Source organism: Perognathus longimembris, chromosome 2 (genome assembly GCF_023159225.1).
Source record: "Perognathus longimembris pacificus isolate PPM17 chromosome 2, ASM2315922v1, whole genome shotgun sequence".
NCBI lineage: Eukaryota > Metazoa > Chordata > Mammalia > Rodentia > Heteromyidae > Perognathus > Perognathus longimembris.
Window position 1 is genome coordinate 36738194 of NC_063162.1, and position 9788 is coordinate 36747981.

General features: G+C 35.2%; 1 non-coding gene across 1 annotated transcript; it reads left to right on the forward strand.

Moving 5' to 3' along the window:
- The first annotated feature begins 8275 nt into the window (after positions 1-8275).
- On the forward strand, positions 8276-8407 carry LOC125347438. Its single transcript, XR_007210218.1, has one exon. It is a non-coding gene; the product is annotated as a small nucleolar RNA SNORA51 (small nucleolar RNA).
- Positions 8408-9788: the final 1381 nt, after the last annotated feature.

A 9788-nucleotide genomic window follows, 5' to 3' on the forward strand; every position in this document is an offset into this window, starting at 1 on the left:
CTAACCTCACCAGAGTTGAGATGCAGAATGATCACCTTTATGACATAAAATGCACATTTTGATGGCATTCTTGCTATGATGGGGCAAATCTAATTTCTGGTCTTCTCTCACTAGAAATCACCTGCTGACTGGAGTTATAGCACATATCTGCTACTATGAGACATCCCTTATATATACTTTTTGAAATGAATCACTACATTGATTTGCATTGATCCCCAAATAGTTGTGTCTCTTTAAAGAAGACGAAGGTCAAAAGAATGGTTGCATTTTAGATGTTACATTTCAGAAGGGTACCTATAATCATTATTTCTGAGGAATAAGAATTATTAAGAGAATTGCAAAATAAAAGCTGAGGGAGAAAAGAAAGGATCCTTGCCATGAAATAAAGAAAGAAGTGATGATCAACAATGTAGGATTTCAGAGACACAAGTTGTATCTCTCCCATATTCTTTCCTTAGTACTCACAGTGTTAGTACTGGTCAGCACAGTCATCTTCCTTAATTTAGATCTGAGTGCTTATGATCCAGCCACACCAGGCTTAATCCTGAAAACTCAACAATCCTTACCCTAATTTCCATGTTCTTAAGAATATATAAGTTATTAAAAGATATGTTCTTCCTTCCTTAAGGCCTTGTGAATTCCCAGTGCTAGAAGAAATACATAACATAATGAATCTGGCCAGTTATTAACATGCTCCAAGACATCTGAAGATACATTAGTTAAGCAACAGAATTCATTAACTACAGAGAATTAAATGCTGAAAAGTGTCATTCATGAATGATAGCAGCCATGTTTGCCCACTGTGACATTATAGGCAAACTATATAGAAGGTAAGTACAACTTTCCTATATCCTTGACTAGTAAATAAACTCACATTATGTCAAATCATTCTCATTAACACACTATCTAATTCTATGACAAAGATCGTAAAATTTCAGAGCTAAATGAGTCTTCAATATCACTTACTATTATTTGAAATTTTACAAGGGTATAAACTGAAAATAAGAGGCTTGAAGAAAGTCAATGGCAAACCGAACCCACAAGGTTACTAGGGCTTGTTCTCTGATACTCTGTTACCAAACCATTGTATACCAGAGCACCCCAGCTATGATATTTTCTAGATTCTTTAAGGGTCAGGCTTTGAGAAAAACAAATATTTTTGGAGATACAAAGAACATATTATTTTCTACTAAATATGAAAATTAAATTGACAGTGCTAACAGGTAATATAGAATATTGTTTAAACAAAATAAAATGGAAAGTTTCTATGATTTTGAGATGTATATACACACATTTAACTCTAATAAAATTTAAGGAAACATATTACAAACAAATGAACTAAGGATGATCAATTGTAAACCCTAAAACTTGCTTTCACTTTCAAGAAAATATAATTTTATTTAAAATGTTTGCAGCAATTATTTCTCCTACTCATTTTACCATATCCACTTGAGAAAAATACACTTGCTTTTTTATTGTACCTCAGTAATTGTGCAAAGAGGTCTCACTTCAACATCAGTTTGTGAGTACAGCACATGTTGACCAGTGTCACTCCTTGCATCCTTCTCTGCCAGCTCTCCCAACCCCATCTCTCCCCATAAAATACCTACCTCCATTTTCACATATGTACATTTTAAATTATGATTGTATTATTTTACCCTTTCTCTTTATATTTGTCTGCCCTCCTGACCTTATCACCCTCCACTGACAACAAATGTTCCCTGTTCCTGGTATTTGCTTTGTTGAACTTTAAGTTCCTATTCATAGGTGTTACATCACTGGAATCCTCCACTGCACATAGCATATGCCAGTTAATATGTTTGTGTCTATATACATATGACACTGCATATGTTTACACACATAGCTATAATTTAGATATAATTTCCACCTATGAGAGAAAATACATGTCCTTTGTCTCTGAAAGACAAAGAATACACTTGTTGAAAGAATCTTTCAAACAAGGATTAACAATAGTCTAAGAAGTAGTTCATTATTTATATTACACTGGAAATTCAATTTGATTTCAGGTTTCATTTAGAATCTTCTTCCAGACATAAAAAGGTTTACTGCAGCCTCCTGTTATTGACAAAGTAATAGCATATATGAGACTTTCTTTGTACCAGTAGATTCTTGGGAAAAGTTATTGTCATAGTTTCAAGAGCAGTTACTAATAATATACTTCAGATGGCCTATCTGTATCTCTATATCAAAAGGAAGAGAGAAAAATAAAGTATCTACATCAAATATTTACTCTGCCAGTCTGTCTCTGTTAGTAGAAGAAAAATTTATTTTCTTCATTGCGAATGGTCACACGTGCTAATGTAACTACATAGAATGTGAAACAGCTGTCATGGGGTCAGCTGGGTCTTAAAAACTAAAAATAAGGGGCTGGGGATATGGCCTAGTGGCAAGAGTGCCTGCCTCGGATACACGAGGCCCTAGGTTCGATTCCCCAGCACCACATATACGGAAAACGGCCAGAAGCGGCGCTGTGGCTCAAGTGGCAGAGCGCTAGCCTTGAGCGGGAAGAAGCCAGGGACAGTGCTCAGGCCCTGAGTCCAAGGCCCAGGACTGGCGCAAAAAAAAAAAAAAAAAAAAACTAAAAATAAGGTTAGGTGCCGTGGCTTAGTTGGTTAAAGCGCCTGTCTAGTAAAAACTAAAAATATTGTGAAGTGCCTCATTGAGGATTGTACATACCCATAAAGTTGATGAATAAATACTCTTACAGAAGAGAAAGGGCATAAACATGTGCATTCTGTACCAAGAAGTTGAAACTGTGAGATTTTTTTTCACTAAATATATATTGCTACACAAAGAAATCAATAGCACGTGTATTCAGGCAAACGAAAAGCAATTTCACGTGTGTTCTTATTTTTTATTGTTTTTCCACACCCCTCTCAATTTTTTTATTTAAAAAAAATGTTTTACCTGCCCAACACAGGAAAAAGGTAAACCCTGTGACCACTGCAGATCCTAAAAGACACTGGATGAATTAACCTCTCTAAAGCTGAAAAGCATTGGGCTAAACATACTATGGTCCTTCATTCCACAGGCAGTTCAAAGGGCAGCAGTGGGCTGAGATCCCCCAAGGTTCTATGTGTGGAATTCTGGTTTTAAGCAATTGTAGAGTGCTTGTCTGAGTGTGCATGCCCGCTTGCCGTCCGCTTTTCTGTCCATTAGAAGGTTCTGACATGAAAGCAATTGACATCCTTTTGATTTACTTGTATCATTACTGGCAGTCTTCAAAGTTTCCCCCAAAGCTAGATGAAAAATGAAGTTTCTCATTCAATTATCGGTCAGCAGGTAATAATTTTACTTCTAGTGATCTTCTGTGAGCAAGCCAGGATTTTATTTACAAAGTGTAGCATACTTTCTGTCAGCATTCCTATATTTTAAAAAATCCCATATATCCATTTTATATTTTCAAACTAAGCTTTAAACTATCAATGCTTGACTGCCCATAGCAACAAAAACTTATTGTAATTTTTATACAAGAACTGTAATTCATATACCAATTTGAATTCCAAGATAAAAACAAAGTTTTAATGGAAACATCAGTGTTCTGTCCAATTTCCATGCCAATAATTCCACTCTCAGACATTGATACTTTAACCATTCCTTTTTTTATTTCCATACAAGCTGTCCATCTACTTTGTGCTGATACCAGAAAGAGAGGCAGGAGTCCTAAAAGTGGCCAACAAGTAACCTGTAAGATTTCCTATATCCAGAATGTTCAAGGGTTCTGCAAATCCTCCCGGTTCATGCAATTACTAAAGCTCTACCCAGTAGCAAGCAGACATATTCATAGAAAGGAGTAAACAAAGTCATATAGAGATGAGCCAGTAAATTCATTAGGTCTGATACAGAAATGTTAAAAATTTTTCTATTCAATGTCATTCCCTACTTGGTATGCATCTAATGCCTGTCTTTGGTTTAGTAACAAAAATGCTATTAAATATTGCTGTGCATTACAAGCCTTCCAAATTCTCTGGGTTTGCTGTACTGATGTGGTCCTGCATAAAATACAAGGATATTGCCATTTGCCTGGCTACCAGTCCTCTAGACACAAGCATCTCTTAGGTTGAATGATAAATAAATTTTCCACCTGAGAACACAAAACAACTAGAACTGCATGTCATTTCTTAAAGGAAAAATTGACCTTAAAGTGATGAGCCATGATAAGTCTTGTATTAAAAAAAAAACTTTTTTAATACCATGAAGAAACAATTCACTTACTGATGACTCTCCATGAGTTTTAAGATTTTTTAGAACTAATTTTAAGTAGTATGACTCAATTATGAATACACAATACAGTGATCTGAATCTATTTTCACCAGTCAAATGAAAATGTACTATTTGGTATACAATAAAACATTTTAGTCTTATAAGCACTTTTACTAGAAATATGATGGACAGAATAGCTCTCCATTATCAGAGCTTAGTTGACCACAAATACAAAATATGATTTGTGTATCTTGATTTATAAGTGTGTTTACACATCCTTTGGCAGGCAATCACTTTTATAACAATGCAATATTCTCATCTTTGAGGAAAAGTAAAGATTCAGCGTTTCCGAAACTCCATATCTGACATTCTCATCAAGACGCAGAGTAGGCCCATTGAGGGATTGCTCACAATAGCAACACGTCCCATGTCCCATGGTGTTAGCAAATGAAATTCTTTTCAAACTGGTCCTTAGCTAGTGACCCAGCAAATCATCTTCTTTCAACCAATTTTAAGTGAGGCCAACCATTTAAAACTGATTTGGGTTTTTAGTTCCCAGGAGGTCAGAAGTCGTGAATAGTACAAAATGGAATAGGCAGACCCAAACAAAAATTTTATGTGCCAATATTTCCCTCAGTAATACTCCCCAAATTAATTTTCAATAACATAACCTTTGACTTGTTTCAGGATGCACTTTGGATATGATTAAAGCCAATACTTTCCTTGGAAAAATTCAAGTCCCACTGTAAAAGTATAACCAGTTAGGCAGGCTAAATTTACATCATTCTATTTCACTTGGTTTGCTCCTTGTAAACAGTTCTGAATCTCAGAGCAGTGCTTTTCCTAACATAATAGCTGCTGAGGTGCAGAGAACCAAGATAGGCATCACTATGCTCAGACACAAAATTCTTTTTTTAAAAATGCTTTACTTGTTGGTTGAAATCAATCTCATTTCTGTGGAACCCACCAGTGATTTTTCTGGTAACTTTTTAAGTTCTATTTATTATACCTAATGCATTCATGCAGAAATAAAAAAAAGAACAAGAAGATTTATTAAGAAATGTTTCAGATATTTTTAAATCTTTAGGTGGTTCAGAAGTGGCCTTTTCAAAATGGGTTTTGTAAAAGGAGATAGAGAACCACAGAAAGCTGTTAAATAATAGGAGGCAAAGGGGTCAGGGAAAGTGAGAGAGTAAGCACGGGGTCCAGTCTGATTAGAGTATTGTATACACATGTGTGAAGTACCCAGGTGAAACCCCCTTGAACAATTGGCATGTTTATTAAATGGATGGCAAAACTATAAATAGATCTTGTCCATATTGTGGAGCAGGGAGAGTGAAGATGATCCAAATACTTTATGTACATGTGTGGAACTGGAACAATGAAACTTCTTGAAATTAAGTTGGGAAGTAGGAATGAGGAGAGTGATAGAGGAGGTGTCTTAGCTAGGTACATTTTATGTATGCATGCATAAACATATCAAAATGAACCCCTCTATACAACTAATTGATACTAATAAAATGTGGGAACAAAATGAAACTAAAAAGAAGTAAAAGTGTAGTTTAAACTCTATAACCATAAGTTTATCTGCATAGATCTCAGGCAATTATCCAGATTTACATAATGAGTTTTCCTAGTTTCTATAATACTATATTGTTTATGCCTTTTTGTTGTTGTTGTTGGTCATGGGCATTGATCTCTGGGCCTGGGTGCTCTCTCTGAGCAATTCAGCTCAAGGCTATCACTCTACCATTTCAGCCACCACACTACTTCCAGTTTTCTGGTGGATAATTGGAAATAAGAGTCTTACAGGCCTTCCTGCCTAGGCTAGTTTTGAACTGAGATCCTCAGATCTCAGCCTTGTGTGTAGCTAGGATTACAGGCATGAGCCACCAATACTCAGCTATTATTTATGTGTCTTATCAAAAATTCCTGTCTAACCAAATAGACCATTAGTCAATTGCTAGAGTGCCCAGGAATATAAACCAAGTCACTTTTATTAATACTACTTGATTTAGGTGATTTTCTTGTGGTGTTTATTTACATAATTATAATTATAATTCCGTATCATGTTTGTATTGCTGGTCTCTTTGCAGTTCAGCACCTGTTCATTTTTAAATATTTAGTTATGTACATGTCTATGATGACAACAGGAGCAAAATAATCTAGAACATCACAGAGTACAACTAGCCTAATACTCTTTATAAAAGTCCCAAGTCTGATATTCCACTGAGCTACTATAAACCAACCACTTAATCTGTCCAGATTTCATTCTGTCAAAATATTAATTATGCTGCAGGTCACCAGAGGCTCTCCTAACTGCTCAGAAGACTAAGATCTGAGGATCATAGTTCAAAGACAGCCTGCGCAGGAAAGTCCATGACAGTTATCTTCTATTAACCACCAAAAAGCCAGAAGTAGTGCTTTGGCTGAGCTGGTGGAGTACTAGCCTTGAGCAAAGAAGCTCCCAGGCCCTGAGTTCAAACCCTAAGAGCCCCCCCCCCCCCCCGTCTCTCTCTCTCTCTCTCTCTCTCTCTTTCCCTCTCTCTCTTTCTCTCACATACACACAAGATAATTTAATATCTATATCATAAGGTTGATTTGAACTTTAAATGGCTTAATATTTATAATGTGTTTAAAGCATATCTTGATACCAAATGTGTGTTATTACTATCTTAATACCAAATGTGTGTTACTACATAATTAAAGTGAACACAATGGTATGACATGATCAAAATGTGCATACGAATTTTATGTGTTCAAATTTTCCCACTAAATTTTCATCCAAATGCACTGAATAATTGCAACATTTATATCTCTTAAGACTTGTGAATTTTTTTCTCCATAACTTTTTAACTGTGTGAATTAAATGTGTAAACAGCTTGAATAAACTCTGTACTGCTCAGGTTCTTCATCTCTAAAGTGGTGACAATAAAAGCATGCACTTTATAGAACTATTATGAGTGAAAAGTAAGATTATGCTAATAAAGTGCCCAATAAAGTTCTTATCAAATAATAAAAGCTCAAAACAGGAAGCAACAAGTGATATTCTAATTCAATATTTTGATTAATGAAGAGGAGGAGGGAGGAAATAGGGAGAAGGTCAAGGAAGAAGAAAGAGGAGGGAGAGGAGGAAGAGGAGGGAGTTATTGTCTCATGTTAATGATGCGCAGATGAATTATTACTGGTAAATGGTAGAGAGACAGTAATCATTTAGGAATATAATGATATTGGGTTTTACATTATACCTTATAAACATATTAAATGAAAATGCAAAAACTAAATTCTTAAACAACTAGTTGGAAGTACAGATACCTATTTGAAAACTTCATTTTTCAATCACCTTAAGACACAAACAAAAATCACAGACTAATGCAGAGATCTGCAACCCTTTTATACAAAGGGCTATATTTTTTTATTTTGAGCCCCAGATAGCTTTTGTCTTGGCTACTCAATTTTGCTACAGTGTTGGCACAGCTAGTATAGACAATAAGAAATTATTGTGTCCCAATAAAATTATGCCTATGAAAACAAATTGAGGGACAGTTTGGGCCTTTATAGCTATCTGATATCTTTTTTATCTCAGCGACCTAACATAAACTCCAGCAAAAATCATGTTGACTTAACGAATTTGCTCCATTGTCTTGAATATAGACTTTATAGACGATCATGAAAAAAGAAATAGATGTGTTTTCTATCCTTCGAGAACATTCTACTCAAGTCTAAAAAAAACAGATGTATAAAAAGTTATAAGCACAACAACCTACATTATGTTATAGTATGTTACATCTGTGATTTAATTTACACCCAGTTTGTAATATGCTCAAGTATGTTGTAGAGAATTGCATGAAACTCAACTATTTTTTCCAATGGGATAGTAATTCCATTTGTGCCTCATTTTCCACTGTGTCATCTACTTTTTTCTTCAAAAGCATGAAAGAATGTGAAGATTTAATACTTGTCTATAAAGTGAATCAATTTTTTCATGTAAATACAATACACTTGAATCTATATACTTTGAAAGAACTTTATTTTTAAGAGCTCCATACATGGCCTCCTGGTGTTTACTACAGGTTATATTCTTACATTGACTGTATAGAAAGTGGAGGCATAGTAAACCTACACGATATGCACAGCAGCCCAGGCTCTGTGCTTGGTATTTATGGTGCATGGGGAGACATGGGGGAGAAGGGATCTACAAACATGAAAATATCCTCTCTGAATCATCCCTGCCAAGTATCTGAAAATGAGGCAGCACCCTAATCCCACTGATTGTTGTTTTCTTCATCCCATAGTCAGACACTGACTTTCATCTCTTTGGACTTAACAGTTTAGATGGTAAATTGATTTTCTGAAGTGTAAGCCTGAGTTATCCCTCAATTAACATGTTAAATTAAATATCAACTCTGCCATCAAGGAATTCTTTCCTAGAGAACAATTAAATTTTACAAGCCTTATTCAGTCTGTTCAGTCTGGCATGACAAATACAACACTTTAGGCATCAAACTTTCATGACCTGTTTAGTAACTTGTTTTCTAACTCTGTTTCAGAATGTAAATTTCATCTGGTGGGGAGAAGGATTTTTCCAAATGGGTTAGTTTACCTCACATTTCCCCAAACAATGCAAGTGAATTACTTGTGAGACACAGAGCATCATTCATCACATCAGTCACAACCTCAGGTATGGAATTCAAAGGTTTAGGTGCTATGTTTATGCAACAGTACATTTTCCTTCAGGTAAGTTGTTTCTATGTAATCAGAGCTCTTTCATGATTTTACTACATCATCATTGAGTGAATGGTTATTGACTTCCTTTCATAAGCATGAAGAAACTCAACTTTTGAAGCTCAGCAGCATGAATAGAAGCATCTCATCACCCCAGGAGATAAGAAACAGAAACACTACACAACTAAAATGGAATCAAGTTATTGCTAGTTTGTCACCAAGAGCACCTATTCACAATGGTGTAATTGTAATTTCAGTGGCATTCTCTAAGGACATTCTCTAAAAAACATTTCAAGACTGCAAATAATCCCTTAACCTTTAATCAAAAAAGCAGGAAAAAAAATTCCTCCAATTCACTGTCCCATTTCATTAAAAAGAGAAAGCCTTTGCTTTGTAAATTAAATTATCCATTGTACAATAACATTGAAATTTATAGCATATTAAAAGTATTCTCTGGGGGATTATTTGCATCACATTACTAAGAGTATTGTGGGTGAGTCAGTGGAAATAAATAATATGCTGGCAAGATGCAATGTCTCTTTTTTGAATTTAATTGTCAAGCCTGAGATGTGATATAGTGTCACCGAAGGGAAAGAAACCATAGAGTAAGAGTTGGTTTTTATTAAAAAAAAAAAAAACAGAAATACCACACATTGAAACATTGAAATATGTGTATACTTCAATATTATGAAACAAAGTTTGCTAGTAAAGAATAATCGTGTGTGTGTGTGTTTGTGTGTGTATCCACATATGCACCAGCATGTGCACACATGGGTCCTGGGACTTGAACTCAGAATCTTAGTGCTGCCACTGAAGTATTTTGCTCATGGCTAGCACTG